The sequence below is a fragment of the Rhinopithecus roxellana genome, chromosome 1 (assembly GCF_007565055.1).
Source record: "Rhinopithecus roxellana isolate Shanxi Qingling chromosome 1, ASM756505v1, whole genome shotgun sequence".
NCBI classification, from domain to species: domain Eukaryota; kingdom Metazoa; phylum Chordata; class Mammalia; order Primates; family Cercopithecidae; genus Rhinopithecus; species Rhinopithecus roxellana.
The window spans coordinates 107,365,777-107,383,067 of NC_044549.1; the positions used below are offsets into that span (position 1 = coordinate 107,365,777).

At 39.4% G+C, this 17,291-nt stretch overlaps 1 protein-coding gene across 4 annotated transcripts in view; it reads right to left on the reverse strand.

Moving 5' to 3' along the window:
- The window catches only part of RNF13 (ring finger protein 13), a 165,894-nt gene extending 157,728 nt beyond the window's left edge, over nucleotides 1-8,166 (reverse strand). For 2 of the 4 annotated variants that reach the window (XM_030928867.1, XM_030928881.1), the window contains exon 1: nucleotides 6,541-6,749. The gene's annotated coding sequence lies outside the window, so the exon portion shown is untranslated. Of the gene's footprint in view, nucleotides 1-6,540; nucleotides 6,750-7,512 lie in introns of those variants that run through there. The other 2 variants (XM_010356844.2, XM_030928876.1) reach the window with 2 other exon arrangements.
- Between the last annotated feature and the right edge of the window lie 9,125 nt (nucleotides 8,167-17,291).

The window sequence follows — 17,291 nt, forward strand, 5'->3', positions numbered from 1 at the left end:
GAAGCCTGGGCAGGGAGTGGTGACTCATGCCAGTAATCCCAGCACTTTAGGAAGCTGAGGAAGGAGGATTGTTTGGGGCCAGGAGTTTGAGACCAACCAAGGCAACAGAAAAAACAAGAAAGCAGGAAAGAAAGGAAAGAAAGGAAGGAAGAAAGGAAAGAAGGAAGGAAGGAAGGAAGGAAGGAAGGAAGGAAGGAAGGAAGGAAGGGAGGGAGGGAGGGAGGGAGGGAGAGGGAGGAGGGAGAGAAAGAAGAAAAAAAGAAAAGAAAAGAAAAGAGAAAAGAAAAGAAAAGAGCGAGCAAGCCTGAACTACATTCATGTTCAATCAATTCAAGGTCAACATATTTCTAACTCCTTAAAAATGATTCTAAGCCAAATTCTTGTAGGTGACCAGGAGCTCCCTTATATCAAAGCACAAAACATCCCAAAATTTCAGTTTTCTTTTCAGTTCACATTAATGTGGCAATAAACATTTAAATGTTTTAATGTCTGAATATTTCATGATCATTAATATTTAATTATTATTAACTCCATAACCACAAAATTGACAATGTTCCTCAGACTTTACTTCAAAGTTAAAAACACCGATTTCCTCAGGAAGATCTACATCATTGAAACAACTAGAAATAACAAATATCTTCCTCAGGGATCACCTTCTCTTAAGAGGAATATAAAGGTAGACATAAAAATGCCTGATTATGTTACTGCCTGCATAAAATTCCTTAACAGAGTAAGCAGTTTTCAGAATACAGTTCAGAACTAAATTGTGGTTTAGCAAAGAAGTTCTTCATAAACTGGCTCCTCTTTGTATATTTAGCTTAGTTCCTTGCCATTCCTCCAGTCTTTTTTCTTTCTAACCATGTACACTTTCTCTTCTCCCAGACTCTCCTTATATGCTTCTCTATGACACCAAAATGCAACACAACTAAATGGTCCATCACTCTCATTATTCCTTAAGCTCCTTGAAGTTAGAAGCTATACATTTTCTAATTCTATATACAATACCTAACATCTAGCACAATATCAGAGGCAAGTAACTGTTGCATAAATTAAAATATGGAAGTGAGTATTATCCATTATTAAGGTCTAAAATACTATGGCTTAGTTTTCCTTTACATAATGGCAAAGGGGGAAACTATATATTAGGTAATATTTTGCTCTATTTTTTAAAATTACAATGTAGCCTTACTGGTAAATAGCATCAACAAATTTTGTAGACATCTTTTCTTAAACATTAGTTTATTAACTAAGAGTATATATTTAGTTTGATGCTTATTCAGTGGAAGCTCAGGCTTGGTTCTATATTATCTACATTAGTGAAGTGAAACATTAGTGCAAGAGATATTTTACAAGAAGTGGTAAAAGAAGACTTTTAACTGGACAATTACAACTGCTTCATTTACAGACGAGGAAATGAACTGAGAGGTTAAGATACTTATGCAAAGTCACCCAGCTAATAAGTGGGAATGTTGGGTGACACCCAGACTCCCATAATGCTGATGCTTTCAGCTAAATATAACTTTATTTCTATTCCAACCTCATAGATAAGCCAGGGGATTCTCTTTTTATTTTTATATTTTATTTTATTTTATTTTATTTTATTTTATTTTATTTTATTTTATTTTATTTTATTTTATTTTTTGAGACAGAGTCACGCTCTGCCACCCAGGCTAGAGAACAGTGCCACGATCTCGGATCACTGCAACCTTCGCCTCCCAGGTTCAAGCGATTCTCCTGCCTCAGCCTCCCAAGTAACTGGGATTACATAAGCGCGCCACCAAGCCTGGCTAATTTTTGTATTTTAGTACAGATGGGGTTTTACCATGTTGCCCAGGCTGGTCTTGAACTCTGGCCTCAAGTGATCTGCCCACCTCGGCCTCCCAAAGTGCTAGGATTACAGACGTGAGCCACCACACCCGGCCAGATTCTCTTCTTCTCACCCTCAATCTAGGGGGTACATGGGTCCTTAATACCTGCCACATTTAACTGACTCCTTTAATCTTTAAGATCTATCTAGCCTCTGCCTTAACACCTTCTCCCTGTAATAAACATATGATGAGTACCTACATTTGTTGAGCATTAAATCCATCTAAGCCATTCCACTGGGAGAAAGGGGAAAAGGGAGAGACAAACGTGAATAAGAAAGACATGGTCCCTTCTTTCAAATGCTCTGCAAAATTAGTTACAATCTGGTATAGTATTCATTATTACCATCTGCTTAAATAGGTATAAATACATAGTACGAGAAAAATCTAATTACCATCTATTATGAAAATGCACCTTATTTCTCCCATTAGCAGATAAGCTCCATAAGGGCAAGGATTTTTCTCTTTAGAACAGTGCCTCATATACAAGGTACTCAACAAATGTTTGAGTGAATAAATGTTACAGAAAAATCCCTAAGTAGTAGGATCCAAGTAATGTTTCCAAAAATGGTATGACAAGATATGTAAACCTTCTTATCATGCTCAACAATATTTTTCTGTTGGTTTGTTTCATTGGCCAGTTACTGAGAACTTGACAGGAAACTGAAAATAGTTGAGATGGACATATTTTAATACTTAATTCAACATCATGCTCTACCCAATTGTACCAAACCCTAGAAAATCTTCCGAGAAAGGAAACCTGCAGTCTTTCTATGACTTAGTCCTGAGCCCTTTTTCAAGTACAAAGGGCCTCCAGTTGTTTTAATTTTTTTCTTATAATAGGTTCTGGGATCTCTGTGTTTGCCCCCACTTATGAAGATAATAATACTGATAACAAAAACATCTCAATTACTATCTATCATGTACCAGACACTTTTCATATATTAACTCAGTATTTCAAAACAACTCTCAGAATTAGTATTGTCATCAACATCGTTTTACAGAATGGAAAAAATGGTAAGCCTCTTACCCTTTGAGTCTCTTCTTCCACAATCCTGGCTATAAGTAAAATACAATCTCATCAGTTGCACCCTGACTTTCATTGTCCCCCATAACAAGCACACAGGCTCTCTGATTCTAAGTGTTTTGCTATTAACCAATTCAAAGTAACAAAGAAGTGATAATAAAAATAACAAATCTGGGCCTGGTGTGATGGCTCACGCCTGTAACCCCAGTACTCTGGGAGGCCGAGGCGGGCAGATCACGAGGTCAGGAGATTGAGACCATCCTGGCTAACACAGTGAAACCCTGTCTCTACTAAAAACACAAAAAATTAGCCAGGCATGGTGGCGGGTGCCTGTAGTCCCAGTTACTCGGGAGGCTGAGGCAGGAGAATGACATGAACTCAGGAGGTGGAGCTTGCAGTGAGCCCAGATCACGCCACTGCACTCTAGCCTGGGCAACAGAGCAAGACTCCCTCTCAAAAAATAAAAAATTAAATAAAAAGAAAACAAATCTGGAGATGTTCAAATGTTCAACAATTCAACATTCAACATATGTTTATAAATGCCTGGGACCACACAAAAATCAGACTCTCAAAATTCTTCATGTGAGAACCCCTAGTCTCCAGTTTACTAGCTATTTTTTCAATAAACGGGAGACTTGCTAGGTCTAAAAATTTTTCCTCCCCACTGACTTACCTCCTGATCTCCCAGGACACAAATCAAAATACACTAAAGGGAAAAATAATGGGTGCATCTTCATTGAGAAATCTGTACTTGTGAGGAATTTAAGGAGTCACATCACTCTTGTGAAACTCTGATCCACAGAGGAGTGGTTACTTTTAGGTCATTTCCTTACAATGTAAGCATTTGGTCTCTTCCCTTTTCATAGAATACGCAGAGCTTCCAGTTTTCATTCTATATTTCCAAATATCTGAACAACTCCTCCGCTCCAAAAGTAAACTCCCTATCATCCTCTCTCCTCCTAAATCTCCTTCCACCAAAACCTGTTCTTCATGATAATATCCTTATTTCTGCTAATAACATCACTATCCTCCCAAAAATTTGTCCTGGGCCTATACTCTGGTCAGTTCCCAGTGTCGATGTCATTATAATGTCAACATCTTTAAAATCTGTACCTTCACTACAATCATCACTTTTTGCCTCAACTACTATAGTTAAACTCCATGGTATTCCTACTTCTAGGCTTCCACTCTTCCATTGGACCTGTTCACAAATTATTATCCATAAAGAGAGTTTCTTCTTAACTAAAAATCATATACAAAATCTTTAGTCTGACATTTAAGAATCTCCATAATCTGTATCCATCTATCTTTACCAGTCTAGTCCTTAAACATATCCTTACCAAATGTACTCTGCTTCTCCTATCTCTATACCTTTGCTTGGGCAGTGTCCTTATATGGACTTTTTTTTTTTCCACCCTCCTTCAACTGCTAACAATCTTTCAAATGACCTTATCGTCAACGAAAAAAAAAAAAAAAAACGCTAAGGCATATAACTTACTAAACATATACTCCATCTGATGCTTCACAAATTATCTGAATCCCCACAAAAACAAATAAGGAAGCAGTTAAGGAAACTGAGGAGGAGCTTACCGAAAGTCACCAGCAAGTAAGAATCCACAATAGCCCCACGGCATTCCGTATTTTTAATGAAATAAGGCATAAAAGAGACAGACGTTCCGTAGTCAGAATACCTGTGTTCAAATTCCAGCTACTCCACTACTCCACCAGCTACTTGTGTGAACTCACAAGTTATGTATCTGTGATGCCTTAATTCCCCCACTTCCCACTTATAAAATGGGGATAAGACAAGCACGATGTATCACACCTGTAATCCCAGCACTTTGGAAGGCTGAAGCAGGTGGATCACTTCAACCCTGGAGTTTCAGACCAGACTGAGCAACATAACGAGACCTTGTTTCTACAAAAAAACAATTTTTTTTTAATTAGCCAGGCATGGGGGTATATGACTGTAGTCCCAGCTATTTGTTGGGCTAAGATAGGAGGATCCCTTGAGCACACGAGGTCAAGCGTGCAGAGAGCCATAATCGCTCCAGCCTGGGCAACAGAGCAAGACCCTGTCCCCCAAAAATAAAAATAAAAAGGAAACAATTTACCATCTACTACATCAACGACTGTAAGAACCACCTGAGATATTACAAAGGGCTTAGAATTGTATTTGGCTCATAGTAACCAATCAATATTAGCTACATTACTGTTTTGTTGTTATTGATATACTACGTTACATAAACTATGACAACACCAATCATATGCTGTGTTGTTCCCAAATCAACTTTTGCGTAATGTGAAAGATTCATAAAAGTTTAATATTTTACTTTTATATATGCTCAATAAATATCTATAGAATACATACATTTTTGAACAATGACTCACCAGTACGCTTTATTAAAAGGAATTGCTTGTAATTTTGTTTCCTCTTTTGGGAAAAGTAACAATGCTTACCAACTTTCTTCCCCTTTTTATGTCATGTGAAACTATCATATGCAATGCTATACAGGTAAACATGACAAACAGTGCAAAACACTGTTTTGACTGAAACTCATTGGCCTTCTGCTAAACATCAATTCCCAGATTTAAAAATATTGTTATTTAAATGCCAACCATTTTTAGGTCACAACTACACGAAGTAAGCAAAACATACCATTATAGTTGACTAAACTATTTCATTTCATACATCTCCTATGGGAAGAACTATAAGGCACAAAATGCCTTCCTATCCAACTTAACTCAAAGACATAAATCTATCCCTTTAGTCATACCCTCAGTCCTACTCTCAATTAGCTAAAGTTAGTGCCTGTAAAAGTTCTGATAAATCTACGTTATTCTGGAATGCAGAAAAATATTAAGCGAAGAAAGCTGAATGCTAACAACAATTTATGCCCCTCCAAAATTATTGAGAAAATTAGCTTTATACAAGGAGAGATGAGAACTTATCCCAAACCCTTCAGTATTATAACTCTCAAACCAAGATTTTGTCTAAGATTTGCATTACACATAGAGACAAGATGTCAAGCTGCCTAGCTTCAAACAAAGGCAGAGGTTAAAAAAAACTAATAAAACAGTTCTCATTCCCTACATAGAGAAAAATAACTGTCCTTCTCTTCAATCGTTTCCAACAAAACAACAAAAAAACTTATGTAATAGACAAATTTTGTTTCATTTAATCCTCATAACAACTCATTTGTTATTTACGGAAAATGTCACAGAATTAGTAAGTGGCAGAACTGAACCCAGCTTGACTCCCAAATTTGGAATCTAGTATTTTTGAAACATTTGTTTTCGCAATAATTCATAATACACTTTACATTTCCAACTTCCTCTTGACACATGCATATTGTTAAAAACTGAAACAAAAGCTTCCTGCCATAATACTTACTTTTATTCCATTCAATGTCCTCTGGTATTTTTTTCTTTCTTTTTAATGCTTATGTCAATGTACTAAATTGATTCTAAAATCTATTAATGAATCCTTATGGGCCCTGCACTACAGCACTGCACTACACTTCTTACCTCCGGTTTAAAGTTCTTTTTAATTGCTACCACTGTCCAGTTTTGTTACTTAGATATGGAGCTAATCTCCACCCACTAAAAAAATTGTGTTTAAATAGAATAAACTCTTGAAAGTCCTACCTTAAATCTTGAATTGATTTGTTTCTTCACAAGAACTCTTTGGAGGCACAGCTACCTTACTTATTTATATTGTAACAAAAACTGCAGATGTTCTCCTTGGAGAACAACACATCATTGTTGAAAGGAATGCATCAGTTTTCACTGTTCCTGCTGCATCACTGACTAACAGTAATAGCCGGGCAGGTTTGGGGCAACAAGAGAGGACCCGAGCAGCTGCCCACGGTGCTGAAACTGATGATGAAACAACAGTTTTGGAAATTTACTATTTACTATTGTCAGATTAGGACAAAATAGAGGAATTTACCAGACACTGGCAGAGAAAACTGAGTGGCTGCCACCAAAGTTGCATGAGTGCTTCCGGGATACTACTGTTTGGCTTCTATGTCTGCCCACTCTCTCTTTCTCTCTGGGACAAAGTTCTTTAATAAGTGCAAGTCAAGTCAAGCGTACAGGCAGAGCTGCTGACTGATCGTAGTATCTGGCCCTAGCAGGGGTCACGTCCCAAATCTGCAATCTGAGCTTACAGGGAAAGAAAAAGGGGGTGGGGGTAAAAGAGAGGAAGTGATTGCCCTCCTTCTATCCGAAGACAAAACAGCCCCCTCAACTAAAGTCAAGCGATTTCCCCGAGGACGTTGCGGCAGGTGCTTGACTAAGAAAAGCCTTCCAAACATGTTTTCCAGGCAGGCTCTTGCAGCCTCAAGAAGGGAATGAGAGAAGCAAAACCGGTAACTCAACTTTGGACACACACAAACTCGCAGAATCACAGTGCAGGGGAGACTCGGTCCCCCGAGGACAAGACTATTTTATTCCTTTTGCAGAAAGCCTAATTTACTTCTCGCCCAGTTCTAGAGGAGCAGCAAAGATCTCAGCAGCAGGGCCGACTCCGAGCTCGAGGGCCAACAAGCGGGGTATGTTCTCTGGGCCTCTCGATAACCCGCTGCCCGGCTGCCGCGAAGCCGGACAGGGTCTTACCTTGAAGTCCAGCCCCGGCAACACAAACAGTCTCGCCGGCCGGCCGCGTCGCTGAGGGAGAAGTCCCTACCCTGACTTCATGACTGAATATCCGCACCGACCCCCACAGCCCGGAGTAGGAGCAGGGACGACAACACCGAGGCGAAGCGGAAGTCCCGCCCCACACGCCTCATTGGCCCGCACCCAAAGGCACAGAAAACCCATTGGGCCACATGGTTGCCTGTTAAGGCTCCTTCCCACTCTCACGAGGAGTCTCGCTACTTGCTACAGCCCGGCTCGGAGAAATGCCCAGTTTGCGAGTCTCGTTCTTGGCCGCGTGATCGGTCTTCCCTGGAAGGGAAGGGCAGGGTGGGGCAGGCGTCTGCGGAACTGTAGCGCGGCTGAAGAAGCTGCTCTTGGCAGAGGAAGGGGCAGGCTGGCAGAGTGGATTGGCTGTGGGCGTCTGCAGCTAACCATGTGCCCGTAGAAACGGAGACCGTAGGGTCTGGAGGGCGGGGGACCGAGCGGGCAGGGCCGGTTGGTCTGATCCGCTCCGGCTGTTGGGACACAGTAGCCCAAGATCCGGCTGCCCGGCTGGCCCCGACGCTGACGCGTCTCTTCCCTGCACACTACACTCACCCAACCTACTAAAGAGGCGAGGGCGAGGCCTCATCCGCCCTCCTCCCGCACCGTGCCCAGTCTGAGATCAGGGTGGGTGGGACCGTGACCACACCTTAGAGTAGGGCTCAAATTGTTAGAGATGCGAGCGGCCCTAGGTCTGAACGCCAGTCCCCCGAGGCCTGGCTCGGATCCGCGCTGACATCAGCACTCTGGGCCTGACACGCGCCATCCCTGGGGCTTAGCAAAAGTCAACCACGTGATTTTTAAAACCCTTGCCTCCTTTTGATGACCCAAAAAATCTCGTCCCTTGCCGCCCTTCTGATAAACCTTTTCTGGTTGTCCCAATCTTAAACCAGTCGAAACTTAAATTACCGGATTGTACCATCCACACTGATTAATCATTGCCAACTCGCCACCTTACAAAAGCAGTGTGACTTAGTGCAAAGATTACCGAGTCCTGAACTAAAATGTCAGGAGACATAGAATCAGCCACTACTTCTGCTTCAAATAATAAGGCACCTTTAATAAGGCCTTTACAGGCTTCAACTCCTTCAAAATCATGTTTTAAAAATGGTGGCGAGGAGGCTATCACACAGAATATTAGTAGAATACCATTGGATGTAACTTGTAACTTGGATTGCTTGGCGAGCCCTGAGTAGGTGGCACACAGCAATGGGGGAAAGACTCTTTCCTTATTGTGTATCCTTTTGTGCCTTTTGAATTTTGAACCTTGTAAATATTACCTACTCAAATAAAATTCAAATACAAGAAATTTAAAATCAAATTTTAAAAAATTAAATAAAAGCTATCAAAGGTACTTTCCTCTTCTGTATATCCTGAGTGAGTATTCTATGTAGTCTTAACTTTTCATTGGTTGTGAAGACATTCAATACTTAAATCACAATTCTGCCTTTAAGAAAGTCATTGGGAATATTACTAAGAAGACTAGTGTAATTAATATAAACACATTTATAATATCTCTATAAGCATTTTTCATTAAATTACCTCAAATCGGTATATTACATCAGATTTCTTGCATAACATCAAAAAAATTTTTTTAGGCCGGGTGCAGTGGCTCACGCCTGTAATCCCAGCACTTTGGGAGGCCAAGTCAGGCAGATCACTTGAGGTCAGGAGTTCAAGACCAGACTGGCCAACATGGTGAAACCTCATCTCTACTAAAAATACAAAATTAGCCGGGCTTGGTGGTGCACACCTGTAATCCCAGCTACTTGGGAGGCTGAGGCAGGAGAATCACTTGAACTCGGGAGGAAGAGGTTGCAGTGAGCTGAAATCCCACCACTGCACTCCAGCATAGGCAATAGAGCAAGATTCTGTCTCCAAAAAAAAAATATATATATACATATATATATATATTTAAGTCCACAGAGAGGAGCTTTGGGTTTTGTTATTGTTGTTTTATTTTTATTTATTTTAGAGACAAGGTCTCTCTCTGTTGCCCATGCTGGAGTGCAGTGGTGAGATCGTTTCTCACTGCAGCCTAGAACTCCCACCTCAGCCTCTGGAGTAGCTATGATTGCAGGCATGTGCCACCAGGCCCGGCTAATTATTTTATTTTCTGTAGAGATAGAGCCTGGCTGTGTTGCTCAGGCAGGTCTCAAAGTCCTGGTCTCAAAGGATCCTCTTGCCTCAGTCTTTCAAAGTGCTAGGATTACAGGCATGAGTCACCATGCTCAGCCAAAGAGCTTTGCTTATTCCTTAAAGGCACCTGGAGTACAGAATATTTTACTTCTGGTTTCAATCTGCTCTTTAGATCCCAGTAGGTATAGTTCTCTCAGTTATGAACAAGGTAATGTGTGATTTGTACTGTGTTTAGGCTACACTCTGCAAAAACATTTACTCTCCCAGCCTGTGCTGAAAAAGGTAAATTGGAAAAAAATATATTGGAAAAATGTATTAATTTTTCTAAAGCAGATTAGACAGTAAGATTGACAGATATTGTAATTACAGTTTTCAAGAACATGAAGGTTTAATAAGGCACATGATACTAATATACCACTAATTATCTTTTTATAGAAACAAAATGTGCTTTAAAGGTGTTGTATCTAACAGATTTTTTTTAACCTTCCTAAAAGGTACAAACAGATAGCATGTAAAAGTAATTGTAGAATCTCCTATTTCCAAAATATTGTAAGGCAACAACAACAAAAAAAGACAGATACCCAATTATGTAATTGTCTGAAATGGCTTAGAAATAGTTCTCCCTAAAAACCAGAAAGAATGCAGGCAGTCTCCTTAAGCACAGAGATTCATCAGAAACCTTAAACAATTCTATGTATTATCATATTTAGAAACAGAAATAAAGGTAATTTTAGAATCAGAAAAAAATGGTATTTTCATTTTGAAAACAAAACAAAATTAGTACTATTAAAAGAAAGAATAAGATCCATAAAGAATTTATGTATGTATGGAATAAGCAATTTTGAAAAGTACCAAACAGAATTTCTAAAAATAGCATCGGGAACTTTTAGCCAAAGGTTCTGAAAGATTCTTATTTCTTCGCCAAGTTCCAAATTAATGAATAGGTTCATTTAGTAAGATAAAAAGTGAAAAATTCAGAACCTAAGGAGATACATATCAGTCAGAGGGTTTTTCAACAAAGTTTAACCCAATTTATTTTCAAGGAGTTGAGAAAGATCAGACAAAAAGAAGTACGCTTAATGTTAAATGCCTTAAAAATGATATAGTCATTGTTTTATGTGGGATGGGTTGCTTCCCTCTCTATATCTAAGATGACTAACAGGCAAATTCAACTTTTGCTTTGGGGCACTGAGAACCAGTTTTCCTCTGTTTGCTAACAAAGGAATTACAAAATAAGCATGCAAAAACTCATATGACATAATGCAATCTAACGACGGAAAAAGTCATTGGCTTGTGAACTGATATAACCACATTGGGAAACAATTTGAAATTGTCTAGGGAGGGTGAAAAAGAAATTTTTCTATGAAACAGCAATTCACTCCAAGGAATATACCCTAAAGAAACACAAACTAAATTCATATTTAGGCACATTGTAATAAAATTTAAAGAGGATCAAAGAAAAATAAAAGGTTTTAAACAAACAAAAAAAGATAAAATACTTACAAAGGAGTGATAGCTGATAGCTTTTTTGTTTTTTGTTTTTTTTTTTTTTTGAGAAGGAGTCTCCCTCCGTCCCCCAGGCTGGAGTGCAGTGGCTTGATCTCAGCTCACTGCAAGCTCCGCCTCCCGGGTTCACGCCATTCTCCTGCCTCAGCCTCCCCAGTAGCTGGAACTACAGGCGCCCGCCACCACGCCTGGCTAATTTTTTGTATTTTTTAGTAGAGACGGGGTTTCACCGTGTTAGCCAGGATGGTCTCGATCTCCTGACCTCGTGATCCGCCTGCCTCGGCCTCCCAAAGTGCTGGGATTATAGACGTGAGCCACTGTATCTGGCCTGGACTTCTTAATAGCTACAAAAGACTAAAAGTCAGTGAAATAATATCTTCAAATGCTAAAATAAAATAGTTACAACTGTCAATTTAGAATTATATGCCTAGTTAAGCTATCACTTAAGAGTGAGGGCAAAATAAATACATTTTTAGGGAAAATCAGCTTTTACCACTAACAGACTTCTACTAACTGAACTTGTAAAGAATATCTTCAGAAATGTGAAAATCAAACCCAGAAAAAAGATATGCAAAAAAAGGTATGGAGACCTTCTGAGTATGATATTGAGTATTATTTCCAAACCAGTAGACATAAAAAGGGAATAAAGGAATAAAGAAAACGATATGCAATATAAAGCAGAAGGAGAGATGGGAAGAAGCAAATGAAAGGTATTTTAAATGGCAAATTCAGGCCGGGCGCGGTGGCTCAAGCCTGTAATCCCAGCACTTTGGGAGGCCGAGACGGGCAGATCACGAGGTCAGGAGATCGAGACCATCCTGGCTAACACGGTGAAACCCCGTCTCTACTAAAAAATACAGAAAACTAGCCGGGCGAGGTGGTGGGCGCCTGTAGTCCCAGCTACTCGGAGGCTGAGGCAGAAGAATGGCATAAAAACCCGGGAGGCGGAGCTTGCAGTGAGCTGAGAACCGGCCACTGCACTCCAGCCCGGGCGACAGAGCGAGACTCCGTCTCAAAAATAAATAAATAAATAAATAAATGGCAAATTCAGAATGAGATGGAATAAGTGACATCAGCAAGATGGTGAAATAGGAGCTCTTTACTGCCATCCTACTGCAGAAGCATCCATTTTGAAAACTACCTCCAGATGAGAGTACCTTTGTGGAAGTCCAGGAGTCCAGTGGAGAAGTTCCAGCACACTGTTGGAGTTTTTTGGGGCCAGGAGTTTGAGACCAGCCTGGCCAACATGGTGAAACCCTGTCTCTACTAAAAATACAAAAAAATTAGCTGGGTGTGGTGACGCACACCTGTAATCCCAGCTACTCAGGAGACTGAGGCAGGAGAATCGCTTGAACCCAGGAGGCAGAGGTTTCAGTGGGTCAATATCGTGCCACTGCACTCCAGCCTGGGGGACACAACAAGATAAAAATAAAATAAAATAAAAAATAAAAATTTCCAGAATAGATAAATTGAAGCGGGTAAGAAGAATTTTGCTTTTCCTGCATCACTGCTTCCACTAGGTGGCAGAGCTCAGTGCCAAGAGAGACCTCCCTTGGCCAGCGATTTCTCCCACAGGAAAAGGGAGAACTTAGTGAGTGAGTGCGTGTCTCTCCCAGCCAAGTGGAACACTGCCCATGAGACCCACAGCAGAAAACAATTAACAAAATGGCAATAGTAGGTCCGTACCTATCAATAATTACCTTGAATGTGAAATGGATTTAATTCTCCAATCAAGACACAGAGTAGCTGAATGGATTTAAAAAAAAAACAGAGACTCAATTACATGCTCCCTATAATAAACTCACATCAGCTTTAGGGACATACACAGGCTTGAAGTGTGGAGATGGAAAAAGATATTCCATGCAAATAAAAAACAAAAAAAGAGTAGGGATTGCTACACTTATATCACACAAAATAAAATTTAAGTGAAAAGCCGTAAAAAGAAACAAATAAGCATTATATAATGTTTTTTTTTAAAAAAAAAAAAAAAGTCGCCGGGCGCGGTGGCTCACGCCTGTAATCCCAGCACTTTGGGAGGCCGAGGCGGGTGGATCACAAGGTGAGGAGATGAGACCACGGTGAAACCCCGTCTCTACTAAAAATACAAAAATCTAGCCGGGCGAGGTGGCGGGCGCCTGTAGTCCCAGCTACTCGGGAGGCTGAGGCAGGAGAATGGCGTAAACCCGGGAGGCGGAGCTTGCAGTGAGCTGAGATCCGGCCACTGCACTCCAGCCCGGGCGACAGAGCGAGACTCCGCCTCAAAAAAAAAAAAAAAAAAAAAAAAAAAAATACAAAACTTAGCCGGGCGCGGTGGCGGGCGCCTGTAGTCCCAGCTACTCAGGAGGCTGAGGCAGGAGAATGGCGTGAACCCGGGAGGCGGAGCTTGCAGTGAGCCGAGATCGTGCCACTGCACTCCAGTCTGGGCGACAAAGCAAGACTCCGTCTCAAAAAAAAAAAAAAAGTCATTGCATTAAGAGGCTGTAAGACGCCGGGCGCGGTGGCTCACGCCTGTAATGCCAGCACTTTGGGAGGCTGAGGTGGGCAGATCACTTGAGGTCAGGAGTTAGAGATGAGCCTGACCAACATGGTGAAACCCCATCTCCACCAAATATACAAAAATTAGCCCGGTGAGGTGGCGTGCATCTGTAGTCCCAGCTGCTCAGGAGGCTGTGACAGGAGAACTGCTTGAGCTGAGATTGTACCACTGCACTCCAGCCTGGGAGACAGTGAGACTTTGTCAAAAAAACAAAAGAAGAATAAGAAGAAGGAGAAGGAGAAGGAGAAGGAGAGGAAGAGGAAGAGGAAGAGGGAGGAGAAGGAGGAGGAGAAGGAGGAAGAGGAAGAAGCAGCAGCAGCTATAAGAATTGTAAATATATGTTCTCAGGGGAGAAACAGTAATAGAACAACAGGAGGAGACTTCAATACCCCACTTTCAACAATGGATAGATCATCCAGACCAAAAATCAATAAGGAAATAGTAGATTTGGACTACACTTGAGGCCAACTGGACCTAACGCACATATACAGAACATTTTATCCAGCAGCAACAGAATATACATTCTTCTTAAGTGCCTGTGGAACGTTCTCCATAACTGATCATGTTAGGCCACAGACTGAAATCATACCAAGTATCTTTTTTTGACACAATGGCATGAAACTAGAAATCAGTAAGAGGAGGAAAACTTGTGGATTAAACAACATACTCCTGAACAAACAATGGGTCAAAAAAATCAATCAAAAGGAAAATAAGGAGACATCTTAAGATAACTAAAAATGGAAATACAACATACTAAAACACATGAAATGCAGCAAAAGAAAGTCTAAAAGTAAATTTTATAGTGATAAACACCTACATAAAGAAAACATAAAGATCTCAAATAAACAACCTAACATCATGCCTCAAGGAACTAGAAAAAGAACAAAGCCCAATGTTACTAAAAAGAAAGAAATAACAAAGATCAGAACAAAAATAAATCAAATAGACACTAGAAAAGCAATAGAAAAGATCAATGAAACTAAGAGATTTTTTCTGAAAAAATAACAAATTTGATAAACCTTATCTAAAGAAAAAGAAAGATAAAATCAGACATGAAAGAGAAGAGATTATAATTGATACCACAGAAATACAAAGCAGTCTAAGAGAATACTATGAACAATTATAAGTCAACAAATTGTATAACCTAGAAGAAATGCATAAATTCCTAGAAATATACAATCTACCAAGACTGAATCATGAAGAAACAGACCAATAATGAGGAAGGAGATTGAATCAGTAATCATAAATCTCTCATGACTTAATTAAACTAGAAAGCTGTTGCACAGCAAAAGAAATAATCAACAGAATGAAGAAACGACCTGTTGAATGGGAGAAAATATTTGCAAACTGTCCAACAGGGGACTAATATCCAGAATATACAAGGAACTCAATAGGAAAAAAAGAAAGAAACAAATAATTCCATTAAACAGTGAATAAGAGACACAAATAGATACTTCTCAAAAGAAGACATAAAAATAGCCAAAAGGTTTATGAAAAAAATGCTCAAAATCACTAATCATCAGGGAAATGAAAAGCAAAGTCACAATGAGATATCATCTTACCCCACCCAGTCAGAATGGCTATTGTTAAAAAGACAAAAAATAACAATTGTTAGTGAGCATGTGGAGAAAAGGGAACTCTTATATACTCTTAGTGAGAATGTAAACTTGTATAGCCACTATGGAAAACAGTATGGAGATTTCTCAAAAAAACTAAAAGTTTGATCCAGCAATGTCACTGCTGGGTATCGACCAGAAGGAAAATATGTCATTATAACAAAGGGATACTGAATTTGTATGTTTATTGCAACACTATGCACGATACCAAAGATATGGAATCAACCTAAGTGCCCAAGAATGGATGAATGGATAAAGAAAATATGTATACACAGTGGAATACTACTCAGTCATTCAAAAGAATGAAATCATGTCATTTGTAACAAAATGGATGAAACAGGAAGTCATTTTATCTTAACTGAAATAAGCCAGGCACAGAAGAACAAATATCGCAAGTTCTCACATGAGAAAGGTGAAATATTTGGACACATGGAGGCAGAGAGTGTAAAACAAGATCAAAGAGACTGGGAAGGATGAGTGGAGTAGGAAGAGAGGAGGTTAAAGAGAAGTGGGTTAAAGAGTACAAACATACAGTAAGAAGAAATAAATTCAATGTTTGATCACAGAGTAGGATGACTATACTTAACAAAAATGTATCATACTTTGGTGATGGACACCCTGAATACCCTGACTTCATCACTGCACATTATATACATGTAATAAAATATCTCATGTACCCTACACATTTACACAAATAAGAAAAAAATCCCATCAAAGAAAAGCCCAGGACCTGACTTCACTGGTGAATTCTAGCAGACATTTAAAGAATATAAAATACCAATCCTTCTCAAACTTTTCCAAAAAATAGAAAGGAAGGAAATACAAACTTATTTTATGAGGCCAGTATCACCTTGATATCAAAGCCAGAGAAAGACATTACAAAGAAAAGAAAATAACAGAACAATATTCCTGATTAACATGGATGCAAAAATCCTCAGCAAAATACTAGCAAACCAAATTCAACCGCATATTAAAAGAACCATACACCACAATCAAGTGGGATTTATCCCTGAGATGCAAAGATGATTCAATATATGCAAATCAATAAATGTGATACACTACATTAAAAGAATGGACAAAAATCATATGATCATCCCAATTGATACAGAAAAAGCATTTAACAAAATTCAATATCCTTTTATGATTTAAAAAGAAAACACTCTCAACAAATTAGGTATAGAAGTAATATACCTCAACACAATATAAAAGATCACATATGGCCAGCCCACAGCAACATCAAACTCAAGGGTGAAAAACTAAAAGCTTTTCCTTTAAAACAGGAACAAGACAAGGATGCCCACTGATTTGGTTTGGTTCTGTGTCCCCACCCAAATCTCATCTTGAATTGTACTCCCATAATTGCCATACGTTGTGGGAGGGGCCTGGTGGGAGACAATTTGAATAATGGGGGTGGTTTCCCCCATACTGTTCTCATGATAGTAAATAGGTCTCATGAAATCTGATGGTTTTATCGGGGATTTCGGCTTTTGCATCTTCCCCATTTTTCTCTTGCCACTGCCATGTAAGAAGTGTCTTTTGCCTCCCTACATGATTCTGAGGCCCTCCCAGCCATATGGAACTATAAGTCCAATTAAACCTCTTTTTCTTCCCAGTCTCAGGTATGTCTTTAACAGCAGCATGTAAACGGACTAATACACCCACTCTCACCAATTATTTTCAATATATAATACTGGACGTCCTAGTTAGAATAACTAGGCAACAAAATGAAATCTAAGACATACAAATTGGAAGGGAAGAAGTAAAATTGTCTTTGTTTCCAGATGATATGATCTTGCATATAGAAAACTCTAAAAACTACATCAAGAAACTGTTAGAACTAATAAATGAATTCAGTAAAGTTGCAGAATACAACATGAACATTTAAACATTTTGTAGGATTTGTATACATTAACAATAAA